The sequence below is a fragment of the Lactuca sativa genome, chromosome 2 (genome assembly GCF_002870075.4).
Source record: "Lactuca sativa cultivar Salinas chromosome 2, Lsat_Salinas_v11, whole genome shotgun sequence".
NCBI lineage: Eukaryota > Viridiplantae > Streptophyta > Magnoliopsida > Asterales > Asteraceae > Lactuca > Lactuca sativa.
This window is the reverse complement of record NC_056624.2, coordinates 67,268,175-67,283,953: the sequence shown is the minus strand read 5'-3', so window position 1 is coordinate 67,283,953 and position 15,779 is coordinate 67,268,175.

Genomic DNA, 15,779 nt, shown 5'->3' with positions numbered 1-15,779 from the left:
TGGGCTCAGATGTACATGAAAGAAATCCACTAACTGTAATCTAATGCTTAGTGAGTCCCCTAGAGCATACCCTACACACAAATCACATAACACATATCATATTAGCTATGGAAGCTATCTATACCACATAACATAACAAGTTATCCATAAAGTTATCTCTACCAAGTATCCCTGCATAAAGATGCCATCGGCTCCCCCACATGGTCTTACACCTAAGTGCCATGGGCTTCTCACCCATGGTCTTTCCATGCCGGACAATCATGGGCTCCCCCACATGGTCTTCCATCCAAGTGCCATGGGCTCCCCCCATGGTCTTCCATGCAATTATCACAAAATCACTAGCATAAAACTTAGCATAAAGCTAACTATCATACCACATATCTCTACTATAGCTAATGTACCACATATCATAAAATGGGCCGGCCTTGGTGCCTTAGACCCATTGGTATGGTGAGGAGACTCACATATGTCTATAGAATCCGAAAGCTGCTCTCCTAACAGTTCGTAGACACCCGTGCTAAACAATAATAAAATCACTCAATGTTATGCCTAAGAACTACCCAATTGAAAACCCAAACTCCAAGTCCTTTCACAAAGGCCCAAAAGGTCTTCCTTAGATAATGGGCCCAAATTTCATATCCAAAATCATTAATGGGCCTCATGGCCCAATAGAGCCCAACCATAACACCCATGATCCAAAACAGATAACTGGCCCCCTCTAACCCCAAACATGACTAGGCCTAATGACTAATTTAGGCCCAACAGATTAAAGGCCCAAATTGAATCCAAGTCCATTTGTTGAGCGTATGCTTAGCATACCTCCCTGGTGCGCGCAACGTACTGAGTCTCTAGGCCTTATGCGCTGCGTACGTAGGTTACACCCAACGTATTAACAGATTAAGCAATTTATCCATTAAGTGCTTAATACTCAGTTTTCCCACGTCCAAAAGTCAGATCTAAGCTTATTAAGATGACCTAGGGCATAAAGTTGGCAACTTTATGCCTTTTCATGCCTCTTATGTTCCCAACAACCCATTAAGACCTTTTTAAGGGTCTTTATCCATGCATGATGTCAAAACACCCATCAAGACTTCATTTTTATGTTATGAAGAGACCAAAGGACCTTAGATCTAACATTTCCAACCTTTAGAGTTTGCTCAACTCACAAGAGGAAATCCAAAACAAACAATAGGGACCAAACTAGAAAACCCTAACTAGATCTTATGAATAGGATGAAAAGATCAAAGCTTTATACCTCTAGAAGCTCCTCAAGGTGAAGTAGGTGTAGATTCTTGAAGCTCAATATCACTCCAAGCTTACTTGACAAATTCTCCTTCTTGAATGGACACTAAAATTGCCCCAAATGCACTCTCTAAGCTCAACAATGATCTCACAAACTCTCTCTGGACTATAAGGGCGAAATAAGGGTATGGAGGTTGTGTAGGGTTAGGTCTAAGAGGCTTAAGGACGTTTAAATAGGCATCCACTCCGAAAATTAAGGTTTTGGTCATTCGTTACGTACGCCCCGCGTACGTGCTACTCATCCGTCATTCTCATGCAAAGTACGCTAAGCGTACCCATAAGTATGCCCATCGTACTTAAGGGAGTCATTATGCCATATTTACAATTCTTCTAGGGCATCAAGGTAATTCCTAATTTGGAGTCTTCAATTTATGGTGTCTTCGACCAGCTAAACTTTGTGAGGAGACTCACCTTGGACAAATGAAACCCATAGATAAAACTCTGACTGCAGATCCACTAAAATCCCTGCGCTACCAAATACCAAATGACCACGAATCAATAATTGTGTCCTGACTCACACAAAGAGTCCAAATTGGGGTAAACGACCTTTTTAACCTTCCTTTAACTTGGCCCAATCCAAGTGTCCAAAAGCCTAAAATCCAAAATAAGCATCTAAGGCCCAATTATGGCCCAATTTTCCACATTGGGCACAATCCCTTTCATGGGCCTTTTCCTAAGAAGTTCAACAAAATTTCAACAGCCCAATCCATGCATTCTGATGGCCCAAAATGGCCCAAGACATCCAAGCCCACTGAATTCCAAAATCAAAGCCAAAACAAAAGAAACTCATCCTACTGAGTACGTGGGGCGTACTCTGCTTGTACATTTAGCATACTGTGTAAACGGCTTGTACGCCTAGCATACTCACCAACATGGCTAACTTTTCCATTTCAGCTCTTAACCCATTAAGACTTCAATCCAAACTAAGATTTGACTTCCATGAGGTGGTTAATCAGATAAAGTTGCCAACTTTATGTGCATGCATGGCTAAATGGGGCTCTAGAGATCAAAAGAGCTTAATGAATGACTTAATAAATGCATGAGACCTTAAACACCACAAAGTTTGCCTTTTTATTAACCTTGGAATTGAATGGAGATAAGATCTAGCACTCATTGCTTCTGGAGTAGATCAAAAACCCATCTTTATCACAAAAGAATCCAAAATGCACGAAATACCCGATGAACTAGATCTAACATATAAGATCATCAAGATAGAAACTATATACCTCCAAAATGTTGATCAAGATGCAACAAGCCTAGATCCAAAAGCTCCAAGCAATCCCACACCTTTCCGAGAAGTTCCTTCTTCTTCAAAGATCACCAAAATTCTTGAAATACCACTAAAATCTCAAAAACCACTCAAATGGGGGCTAAGGGTTGATTTCTAGGGTTTAGAGTGATAGAGGATGAAGATATTAGTGTTAGGTTCTGAGATAAGGAGTTTAAATAGTGTCTAAAACCCTAAAATAAGGTTTGGGTCTAATTGGAGTATGCCCAATGAACATATTGTCACACCCCCGAACCAGAACGACGGAAATGTTCAGGGGCGGATGACTTCTTGGGCGGTATCATAACAATGAATATAATAGTGAAGAAAGCAAACCCAACCATCATCAATATAATTGAAAAAGTTACATCGTAGTATATGTTTACATATTTTCAAAATCAATTACATCATGATGACAAAATATGTTTTTGAACTTGATGCCTTAGCGTCCCTGTCCTCAAAGCTGAGCATTTCATGTTCACTGAAATCCTGAGAATACAGGTAGTTTTGAAAAAGTGTCAACAATTAAGTTGGTGAGTTCATAAGAGTATTATTTTGAAATGAAATTGTTTTCCTTTGTAAAAGCGAATAAGTTTTTCCAGAAAATCCGATATTTTCCTTAAAGATTGAATTGAAAGTCTCTATGTTATGAAATAGTGCATCCTAGAATTTCCTATAGTTTCCTTCTATAATCTCCAAGTGTATATATAAATAAATATATATATATATATATATATATATATATATATATATATATATATATATATATATAAGTTATATAAAATTAAAGTTAGATAAAACGTCGAATTTAATGGTTCTGTCCTAGGCCCACAACCAAACAAGGAACAGGAAATAAAGCGGGCCTACCAATTCTAAGTCAATCACGACTAGATTCTATATAACTCTAGCATATACACTTAGTAATTATGGTTGAAAACTAACAATTCTAGACAGAATGTAGTCTTAAAAACCAAAGACCGAGACTATGCCTATCATAGTTCATCAAGTGGTAACAATGGACATAAACTATACATATCATAATTCACCAAATAGTGGTAGTGATAGTGAACATGAATTATGCATATTATAGTTTATCCAAAAGTGGTGGTGGTAGTGAACATAAACTATACATATCATAATTCACCAAACAGCGGTAGTGATAGTGAACATGAATTATGCATATTATAGTTTATCCAAATTATTTGTAATGTAATGCAACCTAACTATACCTACTATAGTTAGCGTATTTGTTGGTAGTGTACACTTATTATATTTTATTATAATTACTTGTAGTAGTGGCAAACCTTGGTATATGATTCATAACTTCAAGATAAGGTAAATAATATGTATTATCATTCACATGTATTCCATTAGTACTATCCTTCTCATGGTTTACCAAATGTTTGTATGTAATGGATGTAAACTTTGTTTATGACAATTTATTATTTCACCATACTTAATATAGTAAAAACCCATTTGTTTTCTGATGTATGTCTACATACCAAGACAAAATGACACATAATGTAATAATATATAATCACATAATGATACACACCTTGCGCAACAAGTTACAAGGTGTGAATGAAAGTTGTAAGCTGTCAACTTGTTTTTAACATTTCTGTACTGTTTTGGAAAAATCTCAGAAACATCATACGATGTCGAAAAATGAATCTGTAAACTCTGGGAGTTTAAAAAATGTGTGTAGTTTGTTCATAAATTTTATCATGATTTTTAGATGTCTCTAACTTGTGTGAAAATGTCCATATTCACAGACTGGTCCGGATTCGTAGCTACAGTGATAGGCAGTTTTGTAAAAATCACCATAAATTGTAGAAAACTCATATGGAGATGTGAAAGTTGTCATTTTAAAAGTATTAACCTGAACTATATGCATCTAATATACTTTTGAAAAATAAAATGTTTAATTTGACCATAACAGTCCGTGAATGGAGTTAAACTTTACTAATGAAAGTTGTTGGAAAAAGCTTAGTTGTGTTCTTGGTGTTTTAACTTTTATCCCCCCCCCCCCCCTTAAAACTTAAGAAAACATGAAAAGATAGGAGTATGAACTCACCTTATGTGTTCTTAGTGGGTGAATGTTTAAGAAGACAAGTGTTCTACTCAAGAACACTTAGGAGATGCCTTGAAGATTTCGAGAATCTAACACAAATATGATGGAGTTTGTGTAAAAAAACTATGATTGGAGTAGAAAGAAGTGAAATAATTATATGGAGGATGAATATACTTACCAAAAGTGGAAGAAAAACTTGGAAGAAGGCCCTTAAATATCGAATTTTAGTGAGAGAATTGAGAGAGAAAATGTGTTTGATCTTTGGTGGAAGAATGAGAAAATGAGAGAGTGTTAGGAGAGAGGATAGATTTTTGCCTTAGACAAAGAATGGGGTTGGGAAATGATGGGAAAAGGAAGATGAATGACCAGTTATGGTGGGGGGTGTGGGCTGGTCTTGGAGTGGGTGTGGGTGGTTGCTTGTGTCATAAACTAAAGTAAAGTCAACACTCCACTTCAAGTACTTCACCCACTCTTCTTGGATAAGATTTATCCCCAAAAACATGATTAATTAATAAATATGGGGCCTTATATGTTAAAATAAAGTTTTGGATGAAAATCCTACGTTAAAATGATGAAAAACGAGCCTAAAACGAAGTCGTAGTTGAAAACCAGGAAGAAAGGCGAAACCTACGAGACCTCTCGGTGCTGGGCCGAAGGTTCGGTCCCTTCTGGTCATGGACCGAAGGCAAGGTGAGCCGAAATAGCCCGAAGGCGAAAGGAGGGTTTCGGTCCGAGAAGGTAGGTTCGGGTTCGGTTCCATGAGCTTCAGGTTTGGTCCTCCTCCTCAGTTCGATCCTAGTGGTCTCGGCTTCGGTCCTCAGCAGAGTTCGGTCCCTATAGGGGACCTTTGGTCCTAAGACGCTTCGCTTCTAATAGGAGGGTTTTGGTTCCATAAGGTTATTTTACCCGTTTTTACTCCGTTTTAAGCGGTTTTTGACCCGGTAAGGGTCGGGATGACCCGAATGATTTCAAAAAGTTAAAGGAACTTTTGAGAGAGATTTGGAAGAGATTTTGAATAGAGATATATAGAGTGAAAGAGATTGGGAGAGGCTTCATTTGTGACCTTTTTGAGTGTTTAGCTTTGCAAGCAAGGTTCGTAAACCCCATTAAGTCATGTTTAAGGATCTTACACACCCCCGATGGGTATGCAATAGTGTTTTATCGTTTCGTTGCCTCACTTACCCCGATTAGGGTTATAGAAATCTAAAAATACGAATTTTCCAAATGATGATTTTTTTTATTAAAATAGCGAGTTGTACAGTAATTACATAACATAAACCCTAGTATACAAGGCTTAATTGAGCTGACCGATTTTACTTGTTGACTTTATTTGCCTTTGACTTGACCGGAATTTGACGATTGTCATATCATCCCCCCGTTAGAAGGAATTTCATCCCGAAATTAGTGTTTTGACTTGGACTTCAAGAATTTGGGGCAAAGATGTGGGTACTTATCGGAGTACAAGAAATTGATATGGCGAGGGCCACTCCACCTTATGTTAAACGACGACTTGGAAATTTTCTTATTGTAACTAGAGCTAAGTCGATTTAAAAGGAGTGACTGTTTCGGAATCATAGTGCATTCTATGTATGTCTTTAAGTTCTCTGTTTTATCATTGTTGTTACAACTATGAAAATTTCAGGTTGTAGTTAGTGAGTACTAGTAGTACAAGTGCTTCGATAATTTATGACGCAATTTTTAGTATAAGTCCTACCAATTCTTTTATAATCGCTTGGTGTAAACCGGTCGTATATCATTAAGATTGCAAGGGCAGTCGAATGAGTGACTCTGCCTTAAGCCCACAACCAAACAAGGAACAGGAAGTAAGGCGAAATTATACATTCTAAGTCCATAGAATCTTAATTATATATAGCCATAACGTTTACACTAGCCATCATAGATTCACTAGTAAAAACCCTATGTTTTTATATACGTGATAAGACTTATTCAGTTTCGTCGTGTTCGCGAGATTTATGGTTGATAAACCTTATATTGACCCTAGTTTTAGTAAAATTTAAATCCTACATGTGGTGTTAGGAACGCGTACCATTATTCACGGGTGGTTCTGGGGAAGTTTCTCCTGCGGTGATCATAATTACCCTTCCACCGTCACCAGCATTCCTTATCCTTGGACAGTGTCTCATAAAGTGTCTCGTTTCACCGCACTCGTAAAAATTTGGGCTTGCTCCAACGTCGGGGACTTGGTTGATGGGTCGTACCGGTACCTTACAGAAACGGGTAGTGTGTCCCTTCCTATTGCAATTCATGCAATGCAATTCCATACAAGCCCCAGTGTGATGGAAGCTATACTTGTTACATTTCGGAAGGGTTCTAGCGTATCGATTTATGGGTGTGGGAGTGGCACAGGTTGTGGCAGCATGAACATCGACGATCTGCTGCTTATTGGTGGGGTCTTTGGCTAACCGATTCTTCTCGTTGTCCCAAGACTTCCTTTTATTTTTTCCCTTGCCATCTTACTCAGGGGTGGTTGTCATAGTGTCGTGGCTGCCCCTATGGTCGATGAGTTGTTGTGCCAACTCCTTGGCACTGCCAAGGGTAGTTGGTCTTGAAGCCAACACGCTATCTTGAATTTGGGGAGACAATTCCCAGAGGTATCGTTCCACCTTCTTTTCCTTAGGAGTGACCATCGCGGGACAAAGGAGTGCTAGATCACAGAATCGGTCGGTGTAAGTTGCAAGGTCAGAGCCTGTCATCTTGAGATTCCATAGTTCTTGCTCTAGTTTTTGTACTTCGCCCCTTGGACAGTACTCTTTCAGCATCAGCGTCTTTAAGTCTTCCGAGCTTAATGAGTTAGCCACTGCAAGCATCAGTGACTTAACGTGGCTTTTCCACCATGTAAAGGATCGGACAGAGAAAGGGCAAGCTGCAAATTTGACCTTTCTTGCTTCGGGACATGCACAGACCTCGAAGACTGATTCCGTCTTCTCGAACCATTGCATCAGAGTGATAATGCCCCGGCTTCCATTAAAAGAATCAGGTTTGCTATTGATGAAGTCCTTATAGGAACATTCCCTTGTACACCCCATATTGTCCCCATGGTTAGAGTTTGTGGCACCAGATCCAGCACCACCGATACCATTCGTACCAATTTGCGACCTTGCGGCAGCTACGACTGCGGTTACGGCAGCTTGGAACATTACGGGATCAAACTGTGGAGGTGGTGGCGGAGGTGGTGGTGGTGTTGTGCTGCTGGAAGGTCTAGACTTTTTCTTTGGTGGCATAGTTATGTCATAAGTTTGTAAAGACGAACAGACGGTAAGTTTCTAACAGTAGTGACAAGTCGGATGTTATCGAACTAGACTTTTATGTATTATGTTCCAACTTAAAAGTATCTTGCATGCAATTCATAACAAAGCCCATATGAATGAATTTAGTGGTAGTGACTCAAATGTAACTTGTGATTTGTTTCGTGCCTGATCCCCTCCTAAGATCACTTGGTATATATACCAGTCGTGTATAATTAAGGTCCAATAGGCCGTCGAACTTAATGATTCTTCCCTAGGCCCACAACCAAACAAGGAACAGGACCCAAGGCGGACTCACCATTTCTAAGTCTATTATCTCTTAATTACACCTGACCTTGAGGTATACATTAAGAATTCTTGGAGTTACCATAAGCAAATCGTTTGTAATACCAAGTTAAGAAATATTTGCTAAATTCCCAATGTAATAAAATGCATGCCAAATTCATTGATATAATCTAGTACATAGAGTTTGGGAAAAATTTTGACCTAATAATAGGTCTACATTTCGTTAATGTAAGGAAAATTTTTGGAAGTGGCACGACGCCTTTGAATAGTGAAATCCCTAAATTTTACGGGTCGAATTTATGTATACGACGGGGTAGTGTTCACGCACACGCCAATAGTTTTGAGTCTGTATCGATATGTCAGTAGTGTACACATTACTCGTGGCGGGTGATGTTTCCTGGGCCATAGAATGAAGGCATGGAAGTCCGCATTGACCTAACCTCTGCCCTGGCTTCTATCGTTTGATGTGCTGCTTTTACCACGTGTTTTCTCCAACGCTGTTTGATGTTCCTGATACTCTCTGATTCTTGGCTCAAGTTGTGGTCACTTCTATTTGCAGGCCTTGACGTGGTTCCTGGCCTGTCATGTCCTCCATCTAGGTGACAAAGGCGAATTGCGGTGATCTTGGTGATAGCACTAACCTTCCTGATTCGGTTGACCGGTGCTCATGTTTGTATCCTCTGGTAAGCGATGTGGTATACTATGACAAAGAGGGCCTTGTCTACTGATCTTCCTCCATTGAGGTTGTAGAATCCTCTTTCCATACTGCAGGGAGGGTGCTTGACCTTGTCTCAGACTCCATCTATTTAAATCTACGGCTCATCGAGGTGCTGGGTCATGGAAGTCTCATCAGGATGTAGAGTCTGGAGGGTGTATTGTAGGCATCGGCTCCTCGTCAGAGTCTTCTCTCATTTATTCTTTCCTTTGTTTTCCTTTGGTTTCTCTTCCTCTCGTTCCCCTTCTAATTGTCTCCGAGGTCTTCCTCCATTATTTCTTCAGGATCCTCTTCGGGAGTTTCTTCGTTCTAACCACCATTTTCATGGTTGGGCGAATAGGGGTCTCCTGGTAGTTGAGCTCTCACCATGTTGTTCGTACGAGAATGGGGGCAGAAGAGATAGTTATTAGACGTCTAATCGTACAATTACTTATAGGGGTGATCCTCATTAGTCACTTCTATAATCACATAGTGCATACCAGTTATATATAATCTGAGATAGGATAGACCTTCGAATAGATGACTCTACTCTAAATCGACAACCTAACAAGGAACATGAAATAGAGCAATAGTCACAGATTCTGAGTCTATAATGTATTTAATTACATATAACTTTAGCATATGCACTCAGTCATTATATACCTACTAATGGGGTCTTTAGTTTTCACATAAGTTAGCTATACTACCACAAAATACTCCTATAGTATTTTAAATGTTTGACTTATGTTCTCAATGTTTCTTGGTAAGTTTTTAGACTTGTTGCAACACCACAATCATTCTTGGGCATATGCTAATCACTTCTAGGATAGATATAGTTGATCAGGCTATGTCATTCCCAGAATATACTATACATCCCCAAGCCTACTTGTGTCATTCAACAATCAGCACTTTTGTTATGTTCTACCATGAAACTGACCCTAGTGTGTGTGCATGTATGAATACTTTTAGCAAAGACTTGTTATATAAAAATATAACTCTTGGTCAGAGTGTTTTTTTCCCATTGTATTTATTGTTTGTATATCTTATATGGTTCGATATACTTAGTTCACTATAAACAATGCTCTGATACCAATCTGTCACACCCCCAAACCAGAACAGCGGAAACGTTCCGGGCGGATGACTTCTTAGACAGTATCATAACAATGAATATAATAGTGAAGAAAGCAAACACAACCATCATCAATATAATTGAAAAAGTTACATCTTAGTATATGTTTACATGTTTTTGAAATCAATTACATCATGATGACAAAATATGTTTTTGAACTTGACGGCTTAGCGTCCATGTCCTCAAAGCTGAGCATTTCCTGCTCACTGAAATCCTAAGAATACAAGTAGTTTTGAAAAAGTGTCAACAATGAAGTTGGTGAGTTCATAATAGTTTTATGTTGAAACGAAATTGTTTTCCTTTGTAAAAGCGAATAAGTTGTTCCAAAAAATCCGATATTTTCCGTAAAGAATGAATTGAAAGTCTCTATGTTATGAAATAGTGCATCCTAGAATTTCCTATAGTTTCCTTCTATAATCTCCAAGTATATATAAGTTATATAAAATTAAAGTTAGATAAAACGTCGAATGTAATGGGTCTGCCCTAGGCCCACAACCAAACAAGGAACAGGAAATAAAGCGGACCCACCAATTCTAAGTCGATCACGACTAGATTCTATATAACTCTAGCATATACACTTAGTAATTATGGTTGAAAACTAACAATTCTAGATAGAATGTAGTCTTAAAAACCAAAGACCGATACTATGCTTATCATAGTTCATCAAGTGGTGATAGTGGACATAAACTATACATATCATAATTCACCAAATAGTGGTGGTGATAGTGAACATGAATTATGCATATTATAGTTTATCCAAAAGTGGTGGTGGTAGTGAACATAAACTATACATATCATAATTCACCAAACAACGGTAGTGATAGTGAACATGAATTATGCATATTATAGTTTATCCAAATTATTTGTAATGTAATGCAACCTAACTATACCTACTATAGTTAGCGTATTTGTTCGTAGTGTACACTTATTATATTTTATTGTAATTACTTGTAGTAGTGGCAAACCTTGGTATATGAATTATGCATATGGAGATGTTCAAGTAGTCATTTTAAAGGTATTAACCTAAACTAGATTCATCTAATACAGTTTTGAAAACTAAAATGTTTAAGTTGACCAAAACAGTCTGTGAATGTAGTTAAACTTTCCTGATGAAAGCTGTTGGAAAAGCTTAGTTGTGTTCTTGGTGTTTTAACTTTTATTCCCCCCCCCCCCCCCCATTTAAAACTTAAAAAAATATGAAAAGATAGGGGTATGAACTCACCTTATGTGTTCTTAGTGGGTGAATGTTGAAGAAAAGAAGTGTTCTACTCAAGAACACTTAGGAGATGCCTTGAAGATTTCAAGAATCTAACACAAATATGATAGAGTTTGTGTAAGAAAACTATGATTGAAGTAGAAGTAAGTGAAATAATTATATGGAGGATGAATATACTTACTAAAAGTGGAAGATAAACTTGGAAGAAGACCCTTAAATCTCGAATTTTAGTGAGAGAATTGAGAGAGAAAATATCTTTGATCTTTGGGGGAAGAATTAGAAAATGAGAGAGTGTTAGGAGAGAGGATAAATTTCAGCCTTAGACAAAGAATGGGGTTGGGAAATGATGGGAAAAGGACGATGAATGACCAGGTATGGTGGGGGGTATGGGTTGGTCATGGAGTGGGTGTGGGTGGTTCCTTGTGTCATTGTGACAACCTGAAATTTATTCCGTCACTGTGACCCGTTTCCGTTAATAAAACCGTTTATATTTTAATTTTCCATTAACATTTTGAATTAGGTTATTTATATTGAGACTTTTATTATGACTTCATGAGTGTCCAAACGCATTAGAAGCATGTGACAACACCCCCAATATTCATTTGGAAGATTTTTAGTTACAAATAAGTCGGGTTACGACAATTTAATCGGGTACGACCATAAGCTCCGTTTAACGTCGGTATCGGGTAGATTTCCACCGGCCACAAACTCAAACCCTATATAAGGGTGAGTGGACCTTCATTTGAAGGTTTTTCACTCTCTTAACATTCTCTCTCACTACTCTCTCTCTACAAGCCAAATTTTGATCCAAAACCACCCCTTTCAAGCACAAATTTGGTAAGTGATCTATCCTAGCTTATAGTTTAGCTTGTTTAGCATACAAATCCGTGTTTGAATCATCCAAAAGTATCAAAAACTTGTGTTTACGACCCATGAACAACCCCAAACCGCAAACACCCATAAATGGGGTTTTGAAGCCCCAAAACCCTTTTCAAATCACTTTTGGTGCTTAGCTATGACTTAGGGACTTACATGTACGAGCTTAGAACACCAAAAACTTGTTATTTGGGGAGTAAACATGATTTTACGGCCCAAGATCATTCTTGGAACGTAAACCCTCTTTCATAGGCCGTAAACACCATTTAAGGTGTTAAATTGCCCCTTAAACACCTCTTATGGCTTGGAATAATGTCTAGAACCAACCACCATCCGACCTTAAACACCAAGGAAACAATGACCTTAGGAGATTACGGCCGTAAACCCCCCAAGGAATGGTCCCTTGGCCGTAAACTCCTCCAAAGAGGTCAAATGGCCCTAACTTCCTTCCATGGCTTGGATATTGGACTAGAATCGTGTGTACTTAACCTAGAACCATCAATAACCAAAAGAAGGGACAAGTAAGAGTTTACGGCCGTAAACTCTATGTTTACATCCGTAAACTCCCATAAATGGTCCATTTGACGACTTAACCACTTCCTATGCCCTAGAATTGAACCTAGCCTAATTCCACAAGTGTTGTAAGACCTTTAAGCATCCAAGAACACACCACCCATGAGTTTACGGCCGTAAACTCATGGGGATATGGTCTATGGGCCGTAATCTCTTCTAGGAGTTTACTCTTGAAGAGCAAACTCCATAACTAGGCCCTACACCCCCCTTAGATGCAACACGTATCATTCCTAACACTTGGAATAAAGTGTTTTCGCACCTCAGAGTGTATTATCTTACTTAATTAGTAGTTCAAAGTCTAATTAGATACAATTATGTATCTCTTCATATTACATAGGAACCTCGCGCGTATTCAAGCCCTAAACTGACACTTAGCATCATGCCTAGCACATTTCTCGTCTGGTGAGTTCATACCCCTACACCTTTTTCCGTGTTTTTCATGTTTTAAGGGGGGGGGGGGAATACAAGCAAAAGTACAAGTAAATCTTGTACTCAAACTTATTATTTCGTATGAAATATCTCATATTCCGTATGCTTTTAACACTGAAAACCGTATTAACCGACCATTTAACTTGTAGACCTAGTTTTCAAACTAATTGTGAAACTCATTATAAAATATCATATTTTATATTTCACAAATGATTTTCCATGTTATTACTGTTAAAATCATTAACCTTAGAACTTTTAATACGTCCTTGGTAACACTCCCCCAAGATACGAGAGTAAAGGACCAATAAAACAGAATTTTCCGTATTATTACTTTTAAAACGTCCTTGGTAACACTCCCCCAAGATACGAGAGTGAAGCACCAATAAAACAGAATTTTCCATATTATTACTTTTAAAACGTCCTTGGTAACACTCCCCCTAGATACGAGAGTGAAGGACCAATAAAACAAGATTTTCCATTCATTAATCTTAAGATTGGAGACACGTCCTTGGTAACACTCCCCCTAGATATGAGAGTGTAGGACTACCTCTGTAACCAGAATCTCCTGGAGGGAGAACGTGACTTGAGTGTATAGATCTATACGGGATTGACTAGCCCGCACCTGGCTGCTAGCTACAGTGGGACCGACTGGTCCACAGGTGACAAAAGTCATAAAATGATACTGACCCCGTTACGAGCCTTATCTAGTTTATTGTATGGTTATGGAACTCGCAACCTAGATTATGGAGATTTACTTCAGTAATTAGTTTACTGCCTACTTACTAGTTTTATATACGTGTTAAAACTAATGTACTTTTCAAGGATAACCAGGCTTTCAGGATACTTCTCTTAACGCTACAAGTATGGTAGATACTTGTACACTTCATTTCGGATTGATAACCAACTTTTATGGAAAATAAGGGTTTTTCCTGGGATAACTTAACTGTTCTTAACCAGGTTGTGTAACAAATGGATAACTAAACCTTTCTTATAAGAAAATATGGGATTTTCTTGGATAGCAACTTTTTCAGAAAACGAAAGGAAACTTGTTCTTTTACCAGAAACAAACCGCTTATGAACTCACCAGCTTTATGCTGATATTTTTAAAACTGCTTGTATTCTCAGGTTCTCGTTAGACAGGTATCCCGCATTCTTTTGGAGAAGACGGAGCATTTTAGCAGTCTTGTCTTTACTTTTGTTATACTGATGTATATATATAAACATGTATTACTTTGCTTTCAAACATATGTAAATATTCCTATGTAATGTAATGGTTGTGTTTACTATGCTTGCTATGTACATTGGTTGCAATACTTTACATGACGTCCTCCGCCCCGGAACGTTTCCACCATCGGTTTCGGGGTGTGACAGTCATAAACTAAAGTAGAGTCAACACTCCACTTCAAGTACTTCACCCACTCTTCTTGGATAAGATTTATTCCCAAAAACGTGATTAATTAATAAATATGGGGCTTTATATGTTAAAATAAAGTTTGGGGTGAAAATCCCGCGTTAAAATGATGAAAAACGGGCCTAAAATGAAGTCGTAGTTGAAAACTGGGAAGAAAGGCGAAACCTGCGAGACCTCTCGGTGCTGGGCCGAAGGTTCGGTCCCTTCTGGTCATGGACCGAAGGCAAGGTGAGCCAAAATAGCCTGAAGGCGAAAGGGGGGTTTTGGTCCGAGAAGGTAGGTTTGGGTTCGGTTCCATGAGCTTTGGGTTCGGTCCTCCTCCTCAGTTCGGTCCTAGTGGTCTCGGCTTCAGTCCTCAATAGAGTTCGGTCCCTATAGGGGACCTTTGGTCCTAAGAGGCTTCGCTTCTAAAAGGAGGGTTTTGGTTCCTTAAGGTTATTTTACCCGTTTTAAGCGGTTTTTGACCCGGTTAAGGGTCGGGATGACCCGAATGATCTCAGAAAGTTAAAGGAACTTTTGAGAGAGATTTGGAAGAGATTTGGGAGAGATTTTGAATAGAGAGATAGAGTGAAAGAGATTGGGAGGGGCTTCATTTGAGACCTTTTTGAGTGTTTGGTTTCGCAACACAAGGTCCGTAAACCCCGTTAAGTCATGTTTAAGGATCTTACACACCCCCGATGGGTATGCAATAGTGTTTTATCGTTTCGTTGCCTCCCTTACCCTGATTAGGGTTACAAAAATCTAAAAATACGAATTTTCCAAATGATGATTTCTTATTAAAATAGTGAGTTGTACAGTAATTACATAACGTAAACCCTAGTATACAAGTGTTAATTGAGTTGATCGGTTTAACTTGTTGACTTTATTTGCCTTTGACTTGACCGGAATTTGACGATTGTCACACATATGGCACGCTTAGCGTACTCCGTAGAGCATTCGAGATCGTCCTGGTTAGTACGTACAATGTACGCCAAGGTATGCCCCGCGTACTACCTCTTTCACTAGTCCCCCCCCACATACCCTTTGTGTACGCCCATCATACCCGACTAAACCCTAAGACCACCAACTTATGAAGGCCATAAATTTTTCGTTATAACTCTGTTTCTGATGATCCTTATATCCACGGAAAGGTAATGAGAAGATCTATGCTTCTATCAACTCATACTTTCCTTAAAACTTACAGATCTAAAACCTAATTTCCATAAAAGCGTGAACTGACACTTTACCAATATACCCTTTGGCTCCAAAATACAAAATGAA